The sequence below is a fragment of the Microtus oregoni genome, unplaced genomic scaffold (assembly GCF_018167655.1).
Source record: "Microtus oregoni isolate MIOR12 unplaced genomic scaffold, Mior012 000012F_ref0000307, whole genome shotgun sequence".
NCBI classification, from domain to species: Eukaryota; Metazoa; Chordata; class Mammalia; order Rodentia; family Cricetidae; genus Microtus; species Microtus oregoni.
The window spans coordinates 37,533,601-37,554,053 of record NW_024543071.1 but is presented as its reverse complement, the minus strand read 5'-3'; positions in this window follow the sequence as shown (position 1 = coordinate 37,554,053).

Below are 20,453 nucleotides of genomic sequence, written 5' to 3'. Positions count from 1 at the left end.
CACCGAAACACCTCAAGTTGGATTTTTTTTTTAAAAGGTAGTTAATGGTTAGCAGGTTTACTATGAACTAGATGCTGCAATGATCTGACAAGGAGTTTTAAAGGAAAATGCTTGGAACAAACAAAAGCATAGAGAAATTCAGCCAATTAATGCCAACCAGAAACAAGGAGAAAGTGGGAATTGTCGTGCTCGAAAAGACGTTAGTCAAAATTAAAGTCTTCTTGGACACGGCAGCAGATGGAGAGGACAGAGGAAGGAATGCACAGCAGAGAAGATGCTAGAAATCAATAAGGGTCTTGCAAAACTCCCAGAGAGAAGGAAGAAAGAGGTGAGACACAAAGATAATTAAATACACAGAGGCTGGAAATTACTAGAGTTTTCATTATGCCCATGAGCCCTGAGACTAGCTTCTAGCTCCACACCCTGCTCCAGAAGCAGGGACATTGCTCTGACAGATCACTGACTGCTCCCTTGGGTCTGGGACTGTGATTTAGGGATTTTGCCCAGGTGGAAAACTTAGTCATAAGCAGAGAGAGTTTTAAAATCTGCAAATAAACCGACTTTGGAATGGAGACTGGGGAAGTTTCAGCCTAAGAGGCAACTTGAAGCCAGATTGGGGTATAATAGTACTGAATAACAAGGAGGTCAATTAGTAAACCCAACAGAACCAGAAAAGGGGTTTTCCCCAAGATCCCCCCCTCCACAGTCAACAAAATTCTTGAGCCAGTCCGAAAAAATTACAGTAACACAGGGGCATAGATTTAATGGGGCAAGACAGCACAGCAATGTACCCTCCAGGGAATTGGGAAAACAATACAGTGAGGTAGGATTAGTGAGGACTAAGGTAGATGCGATACCCACAGCATAAATAACTGGGCTAAAAGTCCTACTGTGTGCATGCCTAAGACTGTACCTTCTGGCAGGCACCTCAAGAACTACTGAGTGCAAAGGAAATAGATTCTTCCAGGAGCCTGGCCCAGTTACAACACAAAGACACAGAACAGTATCTGGAGAGAGGGATTATTAAACTTGGTAAGGATGTGTTATCAAAATTGCTTCCTTTGAAAAGAAGAAACATGTAAACAAAGAATTTTCTCTCTCTCTCTCTCTCTCTCTCTCTCTCACACACACACACACACAAATACACACACACACAAATACACACACACACAAATACACACACACACACAAATACACACACACACACACAAATACACACAACAAAGGTAGTAGGAGCCTCCTGATAGTACTGGACTCTTGACAATGGGCTGTTACTGATCATGCTTAAAGAACACAAAGAAGAAGTTCTAGGCTACTGCCTTCCCCAAAGTAAAAGAGTGTACAAACAACTGTATGATCACAATGGAGTTGAAGACAGATTGGTGTAAATGGAAAACTCATCTGTAGGGCTGTATAATGAATGCATTTGAATCAGAGTACTTGAAGATACATAAACAGTGGTTATCCAGTCTAAGGACAAAGAGGGGAAAAAGAAGAAAACAAAAAAAGAAATGAGGATCAGATTAAAGATGCCAGTAAGGCATAATGGTGATTTCAGTAGGCAAGGAAAGGTAGAAAAAATATCAAATAATTAATAACTTAAAAATGTTGAAAACATTGCTGAAAATAAGACTTTAAATGACACAGAAACATAACTTACGAAAGAAGATCTTGGAGGAGAAAGAAAAGAATGATTATATATAAATAAAGAAAAAAACACAATTAAGATTGATGCTGATTTCTCATCAGTAAATATGCAGGCTGGCATGCAGTGGGGTAACAGAAGGCAGTGGGGTAACAGTGAAGGCAGTGGGGTAACAGTGAAGGCAGTGGGGTAACAGTGAAGGCAGGGGGGTAACAATGAAGGCAGTGGGGTAACAGAGAGAAGGCAGTGGGGTAACAGTGAAGGCAGTGGAATAACAATAAAGGCAGTGGTGTAACAGTGAAGGTAGTGGGGTAACAGAGAGAAGTCAGTGGGGGTAACAGTGAAGGCAGTGGGGTAACAGAGAGAAGGCAGTGGGATAACAGAGAGAAGGCAGTGGAGTAACAGTGATGGTAGTGGGGTAACAGAGAGAAGGCAGTGGGGTAACAGGGAAGCAGTGGGGTAACAGGGAAGCAGTGGGGTAACAGGGAGGCAGTGGGGTAACAGGAAAGGCAGTGGGGGTAACAGGGAGGCAGTGGGATAACAATGAAGGAGGTGGATAATAGAGAAAGCAGTGAGGTTACAGAGCGAAGGCAGCGGGATTATAGAACAAAGGCAGTGGGGTAATCAAGCAAAAGCTCAGAAGAAAGAAACAAAAGACTAGCTAAGAAATCTAGATCCAGAACTATATTTCCAAAATAAATTTAAAGTAGATATTACCAAATTAACCTCAGTGAGAGGATTTATTGCCACTAGATATGCCTTATAAGACATAATAAAGGAAGTTCCAGGCTGGGAGCAATCGTTCTAGACAGTAATTCAAATACATAAAACAAGACAAAAAGTATTAGTACAACAGCAAGTGAGAATTCCAATACTTCAAATGGGTAGAATAAATAGGCAGATCTCTTTAGGAACAAAGAACACTTGAATAATACCCACTGTCTCCCAAGGATATCTGTGGAACCTTCTAGTATGACATCAGCAGAATAAATATGCTTGAATACACACCTACTTAATTTTTTTCTACTTGTTATCTCTTCATCTCAGGAAATTTTACCCAGCTCTGAGTATAGAGACTTATAAAAGAGCTATACAAATCAAGCATCAATTTGATGAGAAAGCACAGAGAAGTTTATTTTAAAGAAATTCTTTAGCATACTCACAATTTCACTCCTATAAGTGAGAGCACATTTGCATACTGGTGAGATGGGTGTGCTTTTTAAAGACGTGAGCGAATCTTGGCTAATTTGGTACTGTATGATGCAGAACACGCTGAAGAGTTTTCAGAGTTGATCCAGTTTTAATTTGTTAATCTATGCTTAGGATGCTGCTTTCCATAAACACACAGTTCAAAATGGTAGAACTATGTTCTGGATTATCTCAGAAATTTATGGAAACCTTCCCTCACCCCAACTCAAATTCCTTTAAGGAACTTTGTTTTATGAAAGTCAAGTCACTAAGCCAGTGAGCAATGTTTAAACTATAATATTTTAACACAGTACAGATATGTACTTATTTAATTCCTGCTCTGAGCAATGATGGTAGCAGTATTGGGAGTCTTTGTTTTCTTTAATTAAGCCATTTATTTCCTTAGAGCAGAAAGCTGTGAATGTACAGTAAAAACTCTGCAGCTACTGACCTAATAGTCTTGATTCTGAGGTGAGGTCCTTTAGACAATTTTCATTGGCAGTGTGTGGGGTGATGACTTAGTGCATAACTTCCATGCAGTGTGTTCAGAACCAAACATGGGTCACACCTCAGATTCATTATGCATTTGGCTTTGGATTAACTCTTTTGTCATTGCATGATCAGAAACATGCTCAGTTTTGTCACATTTTTTGGCAACCTTCACATGCAGTTATGTGACCACATGTGGGGTTGTGATCTAAAACTTAAGCTGTACTCTAATGTATACATGACATTCTCCAAAATAGGCCATATACTAGACAACGAAACAAAAGCTAATGAAATAAAAAGAGTCAGATAATATAAATATTTTCTATGAATGAAAGCCAGACATCAGTAACAGATATTTTGAAAATTCACAAATGTTTGGAGTTTAATAGCATATTCACAAACAGCTGCAAAACCAAGGGAAAATTATACAAAGATAGAAGTGACTTTGACATGTATGAAAATAAACATACACCAAATAAAATATGGGATCCAGATAAAACAATACTTCAAGGAAATTTTATGACTAAAAATGCCTATAGTTAAAAAATTAAGGCCACATATGAATAGTCCAATTTCCCCTTAAAGACACCGGAGCAAAAATCATAAATAAATATTCACCCAAGGGAAGCAGAAGGGAGAAAATTATGAATATTGGGGCAGAGATTAATAAAATTCAAAAAATAGAAAAAATGGCCTCAAGTTTATTCTTTAGAAATGAGAACAAAATTGGCAGAATGTTGGGCATAGTGACAGAAAAGGAAAAAGAAAACTCAAAGTATGAAATAAGGATAAACCAAAGGAGGTGATTACTCACTTTATAGACACAAAGGTATTATAAGCACAACTAAAGTGTGATGTCTTAAAATTAAGTACCCACAAAGATAACCATGAAAACAGATTCAAGCAGAAATAAAGAGTATGAATCTATATGCAAGGAAAGAGATTAACAGTTTTAAAATCTACCACAAAGAGAAGGCTAGGTCCAAATGACTTCACTGGCGAGTTCTGCTACACATTTATTTCTTTTTAAAAAAGAATTCTTCCAAAAAGCATAAGATGAGCAAACCATGTCCAGATCATTCTTCAAAGCTGGTATTGCTCTGATATAAGGCCCACACACAAAGCCAGGTCTGCAAATCAGTATCTTATATTAATAATATAGATGTAAAAGTCTTCAATAAAATATTAGGAAACTGGATTGGGGAATCTTATCACAAAAGATTATCTACTATATCCAATCAGAATTTGAAATGCAAGATTGGCTCAAAATTTGAAAATTTACTAATACAGTACAGAAAATCAAAAGAATAATGCTTTTTTAACTTTTTATTTGTTCTTTGTGTTTCAATTTAAGTTACTTAAGTTTTGTTTTGTGTTCTGGTATATGGCTTGTCTTGGAGAATGTCTTGTATACTTTGGAGTACAGCTTAAGTTGTTGTCACAACCCCACATGGGGTCACATAAATAAATGTGACATCATGCATTTCTATCCCACTCATCTCCCTTTCCCTTTGTATCCTCCCTCTATCTTGCACCCTGTCTGCCAAAATAAAATTTAAGAAAAAAAAAAAGAAAAATCTTGTCCTGGAAACAGTGAGCCATGCAGTATCTCTCTCTCTCTCTCTCTCTCTCTCTCTCTCTCTCTCTCTCTCTATTTTTTTACTTGCAACTGTTCACCGCAAAGAGTCATTGGTATAGTTTGAGGCCTCTGGTTTCTGCTACACCATTTATACTGGTCCCTCACTGGGACTCCTCTTGGATATTGTTGCCCTGTGTCTTGGAGATCTTTCAGGTTTGGATATGCAGGACATGCCCCTTTTACATGCCCCAGCAGACCATAGATGGGGTGGATGTTGGGGTGGGCCAACTCATAACCCTGTTTCTGCACTTGGGTAGCTGCAGGGTTGTTCAGCCCGTCAATTCTCCCAAATCCTTACAACAAGGGTGAACTCCTGATAATCCCCTGTTCTAAGAGGCTGCTTGTTTGTTTCTCAGCTGCTCAGATTCCCAAAATAACCACACACAAACTCTATTAATTAAATTACTGCTTGGTCCATTAGCTCTAGCTTCTTTTTGGCTAGCTCTTGCATATTAATTTAACCCATCTCCATTAATCTGTGTATCACCATGAGATTGTGGCTTTACACAGGGTAAAGTTTCTGTGTCTGTCTTTTGGGGGGCTACATGGCTTCTCACTGACTCTGGCTTCTTTCTCCCAGCATTCAGTTTAGTTTTCCCCACCTAGCTTTGCTCTACCCTATCATAGGCCCAAAACAGCTTCTTTATTAACCAACGGTATTTACAGCATACAGAGGGGAATCCCACATCAATACCTCTGCTTGCTCACCATATGCAGCAATGATCAAGGCACAGGACTGGTTTTCCTACTTTTATGCCATCAGGGTCAATTCACCTGTACCTACACTACCAGGGTTAGCTCTACTGTGTTGCTTAGGCAAGGCGCAGGACCTCTCTCCCAAGTTATGTTAGTGGTGAAGGGCAGGGACAGCTTTCCCACTCTTATGACCTTGGGGCCAGCTCTTCCGGCTGCCATAGGTGGCAAGGGGTGAGGGGGGCATGCCTACACTGCCATATGGCAGATACGGGATGTGGCTTATGTTCTTAGGGCTGGTTTACCCACACTCTAGTCAACAGGGTCAGCTCTACTGTGCTGCCTAGGCGAGGTGCAGGACAGCTGGTAAGGGGGAGGGTCAGTTCCTTGTCTTCTGCATGTGGCAGGGTGAAGGTATCTTTCCCTGGCCCCACCACCACATGACAAACAAGGGGAGCACCCACACCTCTGCCAACAGGGTCAGCTCTATTTTGCTGCTCAGACAGTGCAAGGTTTGCTTTCTTGGGTGCTGTAGGTGGTAAGGGGGAAGGTCAGCTTCCTTGTCTGCCACAGGCAGTAAGGGACAGGGGGCAAAAGGGGGCTTCTCTCACTTGCCCACTTGGCTGCAGGACAAACAAGTAGCTTATACTATCTCTCCCAGCTCTCCCATGCTCACACCATCTGGTCTGGTTCCAGAGTCAGTTCTACTGTGCTTCCCAGGTAAGGTGCAGGGCCTGCTTGTAGTAATAAGGGCGGCGGGGCTGCGTCCCTGACACCCCAGCCACCTGCTCGGCTAGCTTATGCCCCGAAATAATTACACAGACACTGTATTCTTTTAAACACTGCTTGGCCCATTCTCTTCTAGGCTAATTCTCACATATTAATTTAGCCCATTTCTAATCATCTGTGTGTAGCACCCCAAGGTGCGCTTACCAGGAAGATTCTAGCCTATGTCCATCCTGGGTCGGAGCTTCATCCCGGGAGTGGGGCATGGCGTCTCTCTCAGGCCTCTGCTCCCGAGAGGAGAGCTATCGAGTCTCTGAGCTCACTTCCTCTTCCTCCCAGCGTTCTGTTCTGTTTACTCCTCCCACCTATCCTCTAACCAATAAAATGGGCCAGGGCAGTTCCTTTATTAGCCAATGACCTTCCTCCATCACCTGCTCTCCAGAATGTTACAGCTGGTGAGGAGCAGGCACAGCTCTCCTTCTCTGATGACCTCAGGATCAGTCTCCCACCTGCCACAGACAGCAAGGGTCCAGGGGAGGAAGGATAAAGTTTAAACTCACAGGATCATGTTAGTAGATGTAGAAAAGGTATTTGGCAAAAAAAAAAGAGACCTTTTTTAGTTTTGCTATTAGATCAAAACACTAATAACAGATAGGAATTCCTGAGTGTGAAGACTCCATAGGAAACACCATGCTTAATGCTAAAATACTGAATGCCTCTCCCCACCCACTAAGGTAAGGTAAAGCACAGTATGTCCACACTACATGACCATTCAAGTCTCAGAGCATGTACATGTCAAATAGAAAAGTCTGTAAACATTTAACCTGTTTCACAGTCTGACTTATGGTAGTCCTCACATTTTCCATGTAGGATATTCTCTTCCCACAATTAATTACTTCCATTTTGTTATCATTTCCCAAGAACTCCTATGGTGGCTTCTTATAGGTAGAAACTGCTCGTTCATTTCCCAACTGCCTAAACCCAAATAATGACACAGAAACTGTATTAATTACAACACTGCTTATCCTATTAGCTCAGGCTTCTTATCAACCAACGCTTACACCTTAAATTAACCCATTTCTATTAATCTGTATACCAGCATGAGGCTGCAGCTTACTGGTAAGGGTCCGGCATCTGTCTCCTTCAACAGCTACATGATGTTTCCTTGACTTCTCTATATCTCTTCCAGCCTGGCTATATTGTGCACTGCCATAGGCCAAAGCTGCTTTGTTCATTAACCAATAAAAGCAACACATTTATAGAAGGACATCCCCCATCAGCTTCTAAAGTCATCACAGTTAAAAGTAGATCAAAAGATTTAGTCCCAATTTTTCCATGTCAAGGGCTATCCTTTCACCCATTCTTCCTACATGCCTTATGATGTATTTTCCACTTGTGTTTTTAATGCTTTCTTTTGAGCTTTAGGACTTTATTTACCAAAGGACAGACTAAAAAACATTAGCATGTAAATTTTTTGTGTAAAACACAGTAAATTTAGAAGCGAAAAAACATAATGGAGTATCTGAAAGAAGGATGAAGCCAAGGATGTTCTCCCATAATGTTAATGCTTTGGTTGTAGCAGTTTTAGAGAATTATAAGAGATTGAAGTAAAACACAATAACCCCACTAATCAGAGAAACTTATTATAGTTAAACCAGCAGGTAGTGGCATCTCTCACTGACATAAAGGAAAAGTAAAATCCATTAGGATAGAGGGAAGTATCATGGCCTCTCCATCTCAAAACAATGGTAAAAGTTTCATTTTTATTATCGTAGAAGTCAGAATCTTGGAGAAACAGTAGCAGCGGAGCCCTCACATTCAGCAAATATACAACTGTTAGGACAGAAGACCATGGCTTTCTGGAATCCTGCTCCTCTGACAAAGTGGCAGCTTGATCCATCTGAGAAGGAGCTAGTGGGTGTGAAGATTAAAAAAGAGCAGGTGCCGTGGATTTGCATTGCATGTCTTTAATAAGTAGGTAAAACTCATCCGTAGAGGCAGAGAACATCTTACCAGTTTAAATGATTTGTCTATCAAGAACTTCATGAATAAATGCATGAGGTACTTCTTAATGTTCTGAACCCCAAGAAGACAACTAGGAATTAACATCCAACTATCCGTTTATTAGAACAAGCCCGATGCTTACTGCCAATCTTGAAATTTAGTTTCTGTAGCATTGTAAACAGTGTTTGCTGGAGGATACAATCGTTGAGTGGGACATAATTAGCTGCTTTAGGATTATGCAGGAAGAAAGTAAGTTTAGGACTGCTGGCATTTTCTAGGGAGGTGAGGAACACGGACCAATTATCTTCTGTATGTTCCCTTCCCATCCACAATAATATTAGAAGTTATCAGAAGACTCCAAGCAAAATAAATTATAGCATGAAAAGAAGGAAAATAAAATGGGTGATGGACCACCACCACATTTATTTATATTTGTAGGAAACATACTGGCACCCCTCCTTCCCTGGTATATCAACCTGCACATGTGTTCAAAGGTGCACAGCTTTGAGAAACCTGCCATTCATTACAACAGATGAATATTTATTGAGAATAATGAGCCTTACAGGTTATTGTTCCTCTTATGTCCTGTCTTCTAAAGGCTTAAAGGCATAATAACAGCCTCTGGCTATTTAAAAAACTTCCTAACTGGGGCAATGGCTCAGTGGGTAAAATACCTGACACACAAACATAAGGACCTGAGTTTGGATCCCCAGAACACATGTAAAACCCAGGAGAGGTGGCAGGCCTGCAGCCTTAATGCTGCATACAGGGAGGTGGCAGAGAGAGGTGGATCCTAGAGCTTGTGATCCAGTTAGTCTACCCAGTCTATGGGCTTCATGCTCAGTGAGAGATTCTGTCTTAAAAATATGGATCAAAGGTAATAGCTGGCATTGATGATTGGCCTCCACAAATGTACACACCCACCCACAAGTGCATATCTCACACATATACCACACACATGAGAGAGAGAGAGAGAGAGAGAGAGAGAGAGAGAGAGAGATATTTAACATTATTGAGTAGAGTTGCTACCACCTCTCTACTAACTGCCTCCATGACTCACTGCTCATTCTCTCTCAGCCCTAGGAGTGACTGGGTAAATGACATTACGTTGTATCCAATTGCTAGCTGAAAAGTATGGCTAAGATTCTGGCTGGTGGGAAGTATCTCCAATAGCATTAAAATGCAAGAGGGCATTGTCCTGGATTAAGTGGAAAGCAACAGTGTATAAGCAGTGTTAAACACTTCTAAGTGGTGAGAATTTATGCATATTGGTACCTCATTGCCATTGTTCATAACCACCAGCACTTTCGCTACACCACACCAGAGATCAGAAATCAAGAACTAGGTGGTTTTTCTCCACTAAAGACCTCCAAATCACTAAGCCTGGTGTACCTTCCCCCTCTCAACAAGGGTGCAGGGAACATTCACAGTTGTGCAAACAAAATGGGAGATGGGCTGTGGAGGTGGCACAGTCAGTGGAGTGCTTAGCACACAAACGTGGGGTCCTGTTTTCTGTCTCCAGCACTCATGTAAAAAAGCGAAGCATGGTGGCATATCCCTGCAATTCCTCCTCTGTGGAGGAGAATGCCAGTAGGTTAAATTCTTGTCGTCCACTGTGTCTAGTCAATCACTGAGCCTCAGATTCCAGTGAGAGGTCACATGTGTAAATCAAGGTAGACAGCTCCTGGGGGACAGTATCCACGGCTGTTGTCAGCCTCCATGTGCACATGGACAGGTGTACTCGTACACACGTGCACCACCACATCTGCACACATGTGCACACACATACGCAGGAAGGAAACAACATACTAGTGTGAGGCATTTTTACTATTTTAAATGTTTATTTGTCCTATTTTTCAATTTGTTCTACAAATCACTACTGTTGATGAAGATGTTGTTTTTGTGAAGCAATATACCTAGACATAAACACACAAATGTATTTGAAAATTGAGATAAGGTCAGGTGGTGGTAGTATCTGCCTTTAATCCCAGCACTTGGGAGGCAGAAGCAGGTGGATCTCTGTAAAGTTGAGGCCCGCCAGCCTGGTCTACAGAATGAGTTCTGTGGACTGTACACAGAGAAACCCTGTCTCAAAAAAAAAAACCCCAAAACTAAAACAAATCAAAACAAAAGAAAACCTAGTTGAGAAGAATGAAAACATCATTCATCACCACCCCCCCCCCAAGGTTTTCTTTTGAAAACATCTATATGTTGAATTGTCAAGTTGAAATGATGCTAGGGATAAAATGTGTAATTTGATAACTATTGATGTGGAAGTATCTAGAGCCATAATAAAAAAAAATTGACATAATAGAAGCTCCCACATGTATGAAGAATCATAGTGATCATACACAAAATTTCTAGTAAAGACCCAAAGGGGATTGTGTTTCAGTCTTACAGCTATGTACATTCCCTTATTTTGGAGTTATAAAAACACTAAGGCACTAAGGATCCCAAAGAGCCTACCACTAGGTCTGAAAAAAACCCATGTACTTTCCTTTAGGCGACACTTCTACCCACATTCTTATACACCCTCACTAGCTCAGAGAACTTACTGCCCGGTTCTTTTTGAGAAAACAGAATAATTCCTTCTTTTCAGGATATACTTTGTTTTTGTCTATAATCTCCATTGCAACGAGAATCCTGGAACCTGGAAGTTCTTTTCTTTGGGAAATTTTATAGGGTGCAGAGCAGAAACTACTTGTTCGTCAACAGCTTTTCCACTTAGTAGGATAAATCGAAGCTCACAGAGGAGAAGGTCCCATGTGTCCCAGAGATGGAGGAGAGTCATGAAAGTAGGAGGAACAGAGCTCAAGGGCAAGGGATTAACAAACAGTGGGGACATGAATGTCACATCATGGTAAGGCCTCAGGGAGCAGCCACCTTACAAGAAAGTGCAAGCACCAAGTCCATTATAGAGTCCCCCAAGCCTGGGTGAAGAGCAGGGCTCATGGGAGTGCAACAAGCAGAAACCACCTCAAGGCATGGTACCTCTGGATTTTAGTGCAACCCAGAGAAGCATAGGACATCTCAACAGAATTTCCAGAATTAACTGGTTGGGAGCTAATAAAGCTAACTTAAGAAAAACTCATTTGTATACTAACAATTTTATACTGACACCCTATTTCATCTCTGGGAACAGATGCTTTCTGCACTCCCCTTGAATCTCTGAGGCATCAACCTAGCATGGACATGTTTGCCTCCCCTTCTCAGATGAATGTCTGTTTGTGGAATGACTATTGAACCTGATCTATAAGACTATGTACAGGAGAGAATTATTTGGAACCACTCCTTGTGGATACTGACGATTTTACCATGATTGGGCTCAACTTTTTGTGAAACTTTGCTTTATGAAGAGAATTTCATCTCCTAGAAATCCCATGACAGATAACACTTGGCATGCCATTAAAGTAAAGTTCAGGGTCAGCTGAGGCATCAGTTTTGTATGAAAAGAATTGGTACCCCATTTCTAAAGGAGTACACACGACCAGTCCCACTATCAGACTTTTTATTGCATGCTCCATTTCCAAGTGGGGCTAATATTTCAGGAGCTACTGGAGAAATAATGATAACGACGATAAAGTCCTTCTTCTGGTGGTCACAGTCTGGGTTTTCCAGCCGTCTAGCACTTAACTCTTGTCTTTGCGCCGTATTCCATCTACAGGGAACATGAAATGACTCTTTTGAAACAGTGGAAGTCTATGTTCATTACATAGAAAGGTAATGCGAATGGCGGTTTAAAGTGGGGGTTTCTGCAATAAAAAGAGATGGGTTTAGATCTTGTTACCTGACTTTTCCGTGAGGTATGACCAAAGTGAGTCAGAAGGTCTCTTGGGCTTTAGTTTCCCTCTATGTAGTATGAGAACTCTCGCACTACATCATAGGGCTCTGAGGCTTAAAGGAACTAATAGAGGCCACACTTGCAGCAGTGGCTGGCACAGTCTTAAAGTGGTAGTTATTGAGTTATCTGCAATTACTATTAATTGCATGGGCTAGTCATCAAAGGCTTCAAGATCTCTCACAGTCTTCAATAATGCCCAAATACATAATCACCGTTGGTTACACAGTGTCCTGACCAACAGTGTCTCCTTTGATTAAAAGTGTGTATAAAAAATAAAAAATACAGGCTTTGAGGCGCTTTGTTGGTAGAAGGTATTGAAAAGTTACCGTCCTTTGCTTGGCACCAGGCTTATCCTGTTTGTTGCAGATAAGAATATCTTTCGCAGACTTAAGGACATACTAAAATGAAGCTACTGCTAAACAAAGTCAGTCCACTTCGGAAATCAGCAATCTGTGGTGAAGAAAACCAAGAAAGAATCACAGAATAAACTTGGGGGTCTCGCATGAAATTGAGCCTATCCCTAAAAGGTGACACCTTGTTATTGAAAATGAGAAGTAGCTGAATTGCTAACCCTGGGAGATCATGGAAGTTGGTATTCAGTGTCAATTGTGGTTCCTTTGGGTTTTCTTCCCTGGAGTAGGAAGCTGCAGGCCCTGCACGTGGAGTTTTGGTTCTTCTAGGGAGGAACACGGGACCCTGTTCTCCTATCTTCATTTGTGGATGTCCAGGGAACACTCAGAGCCTGAATGTTCTGAACTGTGAGGTAGGAAGTTCCTGGAAAGATGACAGAGGAAGTGATTTTGTAGATGATGTCTTGGAGCTTCCTGACGTGCAGCACTGGACAGCTCTCTCAGGCTTCAGTCACACTCTGTCAATGCTTTATTGCCTTCAAAAATAATATACGAGTAGCAAATCTTTTCCTTTAGCATCTCAAAGTACAGGTTGCTTAAAACTATATATGTGTGTACATATATGCATGCAATAAAAACTGGTGGAAAAAAAAGAGGCTCTGAATTTGAAGGAAAGCATATGGGAGAGTAAATGGGAGGGCTTCAAGGAAGGAAAGGGAAGAAATTCAAATTAAATTCTCCCAACAATCTTTGTAAGTATAATAAAATAGAAAGTAACTAGTTATAGCAAATACACTTTCATCCAATTCACCAAGTTATATTTTTAAATACACTACTTTTCTTACAATGTGTTTGAAATTTTACAACAAATATCTGTTGATTTCTTTCCAGAATTTATATTCTAGGTCTTTTTGTGTTTTGGATTTCTATGGTTATTTTTCTGAAGTGCTCAAACCTTTTTTTTCCCATTTGAATTAATGGTGTGTGTGTGTGTGCGCGCGTGCGCGTGTGCTGTGGTTCTGATCTGTATTATTTCTCTCTCCTCATTTAAACCACAGTATTATGATCTGGGAAGGTTTATTCTATAAAGTAGAAGCACGATGCAGTGAGCAATTTTTATGACTGCTTGTTATTGTGGAATATATTTTGTACTGTGGCTTATTAACTCAGAAAAAGATGATTTAGATTGTATGTGTTCTGATCCTATAAACTTTACTGACCACAAATGATGAGTGAATACATTACGTGCTGAAATAGAGGAATGGCTTTAAAGGGCTTTCTTTCTGTCTGGAATGTGGGAGAGTGACACAATGAAACTGTTAAAAGTCACTTTCAAATAAAACAGAGCGACACATGCATCTCTGGAAACATTGTCCCTATTATAAAATGAAAGAACACTCATCACTTAATGGTCCTTTACCCTCTAGGCATGGAACCCTGTGCCCATAATGCTAGAAAATCCCTTGTGATAGCCTGACTCTGCCTACTTTGTGCCGTCTGCCAAGACACTCTTGTTCAGATTCATAATTAAATACTACAGCCAGTTAACTACCATGGAGTAGAATTTGAATCCAGGTCCGACTGCCTCCTAGACTTATTTCCAGCCATCCTAGATGTTAAATTTCTCTTTCTTTTCAAATACAAAATGATCATGAAGTTTTTTTCGTCTCCCATGAGTGCAAAATTTTGCAGCAAGTAAAGCATGTGTTTCTTGAGAAAAATGTGATAGACTAATGAACAATTCCGTAGGAACCATTGGACATTTCTAAAAGGTGAGCTTATAAGGAAGAGTGCTACATCCCTCTGGGCTCTCATCTCATTGTGAGGACACCTTCCCAGGAAACTCCTCGAAGTGAAGAGGAAAATGTGAGTATAGCATAGAGAGCACAGTCTTCTGTTGTGAGTCACACAGTTTTGTGGTGTCAGGCATCTTATTCAGGTGAGAAAGTTTACTTTTTTTTAAGATGTATTCGTGTGTGTGTGTGTGTGTGTGTGTGTGTGTGTGTGTGTAGGTGCTGTTAAATGCCAGAAAAGGGCATTGGAGTGAAAGGCACTAGAGTTATGGGCAGTTGTGTGCTGCCCAATGTCAGTGATTACCACAGAAAATCCTTTCTGTAAGCTGGCTCTTCCTACCTTGTGCTGGGAGTTGAACTTGGTCCCCTTAAAGGACAATATGTGCTCTTGCCCACCAAAGATATCTCCCCAACACCTAGGGAAGAATTCTGAGCTCCACATGTACATGATACAGGAAGAAACGAGGACCTCTTTGTTATCCTGAGACTGTCACTAGGTATGGCCAGCTTTCTGCAGCCATGACCATGTGTGACCATCCAGTTGTACCTGGGAGGGCCTGCAGCATATGTATGTACTGCTGCCAGACAGTGACAGACTCAAACACGGTAGAACCCAACCTTCTCTAACTTCTGGGCTGTTTCAGAGTAGAGATCAAGGTGATAGATCTTTTCTGTAAAACCCAGAAACACATCCAAAGATTGAAGATTTCCTAGGCTTTCTTGGTTCCTATGAGTTCCTATGATCTGGCCTTAAATATCTTATGTTTTGTCTTAATAAGGCATTAAGACCACATTGAAGGAAACATCTAATGGTTTTATCTTGTATTCATCATGCTCGAGGCTAGAAAACACACAACACACACATACACACACACACACACACACAGTGAGAGAGCAAGACAAATACAGAGACTCAGAGAGAGGAGATTTTAGTAAACTAAAGTAGAAAGAAATAGCCTAAGAGTATAAATATTTTTTTTCTTCCATGCTAGTAAACATTAGATCTGAGTTTTCTTCTCATTAAATCCCTGAAAAATGCATCACCACACCTAATCCAGAGTCCTTTCTAAACAGGGGAAGTCTCAGAGGTGTTTCCACACTTAGAGATAATCATTTACCCTGTCAAATTAATGAGAAACTGATGGAAGACAGATGTTGCTGAGAAAGAATAAGTAAATATTTGTCATCTATTTTGGCAAATAAAATTTAATAATATCCTTTGTACCTACCTTTTGAAGTGGGCTATAAAATAAGGATTCAGAGTATTTATATTTTTTAATTATTTCAGTATAAAAGTAATTCTTGGCAGCCAGCGGTGTAGGAATGAAAAGGAAGATTAAGGATAGGACCAGATTGTATCATTTCTACATAAATAAATGCTCACAAAGAAAACATTTGGATGTGTAGTTAGGCCATTATAAACTTGAGTGATGCTTGGGGAGAATTGAGAATGCTTTGGGGTTAAAACTCTGATATAGGCCCCTGCAACTTAAAAGAAATAGAGTAAATGGGCTGGGTAGAGAGATGGCTTGGGCGGTAAAGTGCTTGCCTTGTAAGCCTAAGGACCAGGAGCCTAGAATAGAGTTGGAAAAGGAAGGACGTTGGAGAACACTGGAGGAAATAAGATCCCTGGAGTTTGCTGGCTAGCTAGATTCCATGAATAGTTTGAGCTCCAGGTTCATGAGAGAAATCTGCATCAAAAAATAAAGTGGAGAGCAATAGAGGAGGACATCTGATGTCATCCACTAGCTCCCACACACATGTGCACACACATGTATGCACATTCCCCAAACACCTATACTTGAGTACATCCACATGCATATAACATAATACACATGCACATGCATACATGCACACATACACAAATAATAAAATAAACTTTCTCGTGTGTGCAGGAAACGCTGTTATGAAGAAAGAGTTTGAAGGAAGAGGAATGAATGCTGTACCTGTTGTTGGTTCATTTGACTTATAGTGGAAATGTAGTATAGAACTTCCCCCATCTTCCAGACCTTCATTGTAAATGCCTGTCACAGCAGTCCTGCAGGCTTCTACGGAGAGTCTTCTTGTTCCATCAAACTGGGTAGATTTCTTATTCTAACTGGGTACCAGGACTGTTTCCACCCCTGTTCCAAAGCCTGTTCTAAATGACACTGCAAAGACAGGACCTTCCAGGATGTGGAGAAATCTTTATCATTGTCTGGAGATGGATCAGCTGCAAATGGTCTCCCAGGAGCCACTGAAGGTCAGTTGATATTGTGAACGTTCAAAACTGATACTAAAAAATATCTAAGTGTGAACAGCTGTGTATTTATTCTGGCATAAAAACTTGTGAACTACTCTTCACCCCTGCTGGGCTTCAGAGAAAGGCAGCTGACCTCCGAAAGCCATGCAGGAAGAAGTTCAGAAGGTTATGGATCTGACATTTGTCATTTTTCTGTAACTTTCTGCTTTAACCAGATTGGCATCACTTTTCATTTCACAATTTTAACACTGTGATAAGTTTTGCTTCCCTTTAACAAATATGGATAGAAAATGTTGCCAGTCTTCTTTATTAACATAAAGTATATCAGGCAGCTTTCTTTTGATCTAAATAATTGGTTGGACTGAACAGAATCTGGTGCAATACAGTAACTTACAGCCCCACTAAACATAAGCCACTATTCAATATCTCTCTCTCTCTCTCTCTCTCTCTCTCTCTCTCTCTCTCTCTCTTGTATTTTGCTGGCTTTGTTTCTCATTTGGAAATCAAAGGATACATGTAAACACTTGGGGAGTTTAGTTTGTTCATGAGCCTGTTCTCTGATTCCTTAACACTCCAATAATAACTTTATCAGAGTTAGAGGGCTGACTGAGAAGCCAAGGACAATGGTGCTGAGTTTTGATTCTACTGCATGCACGGGCTTTGTGGGAGCCTAGTCTGTTTGGATGCTCACCTTCCTGGACCTGGGGAGAGTGGGGAGGACCTTGGACTCCATAGGGTAGGGAACCCTGACTGCTCCTTGGACTGGAGAGGGAGGGGGAGGGGAACCGGGGGGGAGGGGAGGGAAGTGGGAGAAGGGGAGGAGGTGAAAATTTTTAATTAAAAAAATAAAGTAAAAATAAAAAAAATCATATGAGAAAAAAATAAAAAAAAATACAGCAAAGATGCAAAGAAAACAGGGATGCTCCGTCCTGTTTAACTGATTGATTTAACTTCCTTCATCTTTGTATTTTACCAGGGAAAATGCATAACTTTGAAGTAGTCCTAATTCTTATGCTTGGGTTTAGAAGAAATTAATTTTTTTTATGAATGAGCAGTAATTGTGACTTTAAGTGAATTGGAGTTTTGCATTGTAACTTCTACATTCCCCTTTCACGCTGTTCACAATGCTCCAAATGACAAGACTACTCATCCCTCTGAAAAATGTGTAAATAGTCTAAAATTTTAATTTCCCAAGCGCATGAAAGGCAATTATGTTTGGAAACTAAATGTGCCTGAACATTGCCCCAGCTTTGCATAATCACCATGACCTGTGTAGAACATTGGTAAAGTCGTACTTTCTCAAAAATAAAAAGAAGAGAAATAATGACTTTCCTGATGCCTGTAAGAGAGTGTATTCGTTTTAAGATGACCCTTGATGTTTCCTGGTGCTACTCTGTGAAAGCAATGTAATTGGACTTGGGCACAGGTGATTGTCTCGTGTCTAGTGTTAGAGCGTGAGGGCGGGGAAGAGGCATGTGTTTATCAGAAACCCCAGGCTCTGGATTCTGCACGCTGCTTGGCACACCCATTCCGGATGGTCTTCTCTGGCAAGCCTACAGTTTGTATTACACACTCAAAATCTGGACCACACACATAAGAAAATGCAAATATTCCTTAGAAAGGCAGCTGCATTGCTTAAGAAGGTAAAAAAAGTAGTAAAAGTCCAAAGTGGGATGTTCAGATCCCTGTGAGATCCCAAAAGTAGTTTGAGGGAACAGCTCTGATTCCCTAGAGGTGAGGTAGCCACTGCCTTGGCTGGTAATATTTCATACCAACTCCTCCTGGGGATAGCAGCATCCTTTATGGGTTGAAAATCTGGTTATGCTGAAAACCTCCTTTGACTTAAAAGAGATTACATTTATTTATTATTTTGAAATCTAAGGGCAGGCTTTTCTTTGATCATTTTAGAGTAATTAAGCCTCTGTTTTATCTTTTTGTATGAGCCATTCCTGTTATATTGGACTCCTGTCTTAGTCACTGCTCTATTGCTGTGAAAAAAATGCTATAACCAAGGTATCTCTTGCTAAAGAAAGCATTTAATTGCAGGCTTGATTACAGTTCAGAGGTTAGTCCTTACAGCTATGGAGGTTAGTCCTTACAGCTATAGAGGTTAGTCCTTACAGCTATAGAGGTTAGTCCTTACAGCTATAGAGGTTAGTCCTTACAGCTATAGAGGTTAGTCCTTACAGCTATAGAGGTTAGTCCTTACAGCTATAGAGGTTAGTCCTTACAGCTATAGAGGTTAGTCCTTACAGCTATAGAGGTTAGTCCTTACAGCTATAGAGGTTAGTCCTTACAGCTATAGAGGTTAGTCCTTACAGCTATAGAGGTTAGTCCTTACAGCTATAGAGGTTAGTCCACGCAGCTATAGAGGTTAGTCCACGCAGCTATAGAGGTTAGTCCATGCAGCTATAGAGGTTAGTCCACGCAGCTATAGAGGTTAGTCCTTACAGATATAGAGGTTAGTCCTTACAGATATAGAGGTTAGTCCACGCAGCTATAGAGGTTAGTCCACGCAGCTATAGAGGTTAGTCCTTACAGATATAGAGGTTAGTCCACACAGCTATAGAGGTTAGTCCACGCAGCTATAGAGGTTAGTCCATTGTGGAGGAAAGCATGAAAGCAGATATGGTAGGCATGGTGCTGGAGAAGTAGTTGAGAGCTACATCCTGATCAGATGACCAGCAGGAAGAGAGAGAGAGACAGAGAGAGAGAGAGAGATAGAGAGAGAGACAGAGAGAGAGACAGAGAAAGAGACAGAGAGAGACAGAGAGAGAGGGAGAGAGGGGGGGCAGGCTTTGGCATGGGCTTTTAACACTGTAAGTTTGAAGTTCAAGGTCTCTTCTGAGGAACAAAGCAAACTATTAATTATGAGGTTCTGGAACAGCAGAAAGTAATGGTCATCCAGTGTATAGTGATGGAACATAGGTGTGCCCATTCCAAAATGGACAGATGGCATATAGGTGGGAAAGAGGGGCCGAAGGAGGCTGAAATCCATCATGAAAGCAGAAACTAGGTAGTTCTGTGCCAAACACCTGGTGCCCCAGTAGCTGGACTCCAACAGTCCTGGACACGGCTGTAGCTAGGGTCTAACACTCATGGCTTCTTTCTGGACATCCCCACTAGCGCCTGCCACTTTCCTTAGCGGGTATCCCATGTTCTTGGCGGTTCCAAAATCCCAGAAACTCACTCACTGCTCGAGTTCTCTGTGTCCCTTGCAGGTCCCTGCAGAACATCCAACCTGTCTGCATATGGCCTGACCTCCTAGGCTTTTCTCAGAAACTGTGTTGGACACCTCCATGGCCCTGTGAGTCCTACATTTTTGCATGTCATAAAATGAGGAACATCCATACAATGAACGCTAAAATGTTTGACTCCTGGGCCAGCTCAAACCGCAGCCAGGACCTCTTGGACCATGGCTTCAGTGACTTCTGAATGCCTCGGTGCCCGGGCCCTATGAAAACACTGGCAATAAGTTCGATTCCCGGCAACCACATGGTGGCTCACGACCATCTGTGGTGGGGTCTGGTGCCCTCTTCTGGCCTGCGGACATACACGCAGACAGAGTATTGTATACATGGCAAATAAATAAATAAATATTTTTTTTTTTTAAAAAAGAAAACACTGGCAGCCCTCCGTGCAATGCTCATTTCTTTAACAATTACTGTTTCTTTGTTTGTAACTTTAAAGGAACTATCTTTTTGGCTCCCAAACACCATGTTTTCTACTTTTCCTCTCCTGAGCTGAACTAAAGAAAGTTGAAAGCAAAAAAAAAAAACAAAACAAACAAACAAACAAAAACCTTAAAGCCTACCTCCAGTGTTATGCCTCCTCCAACAAGGC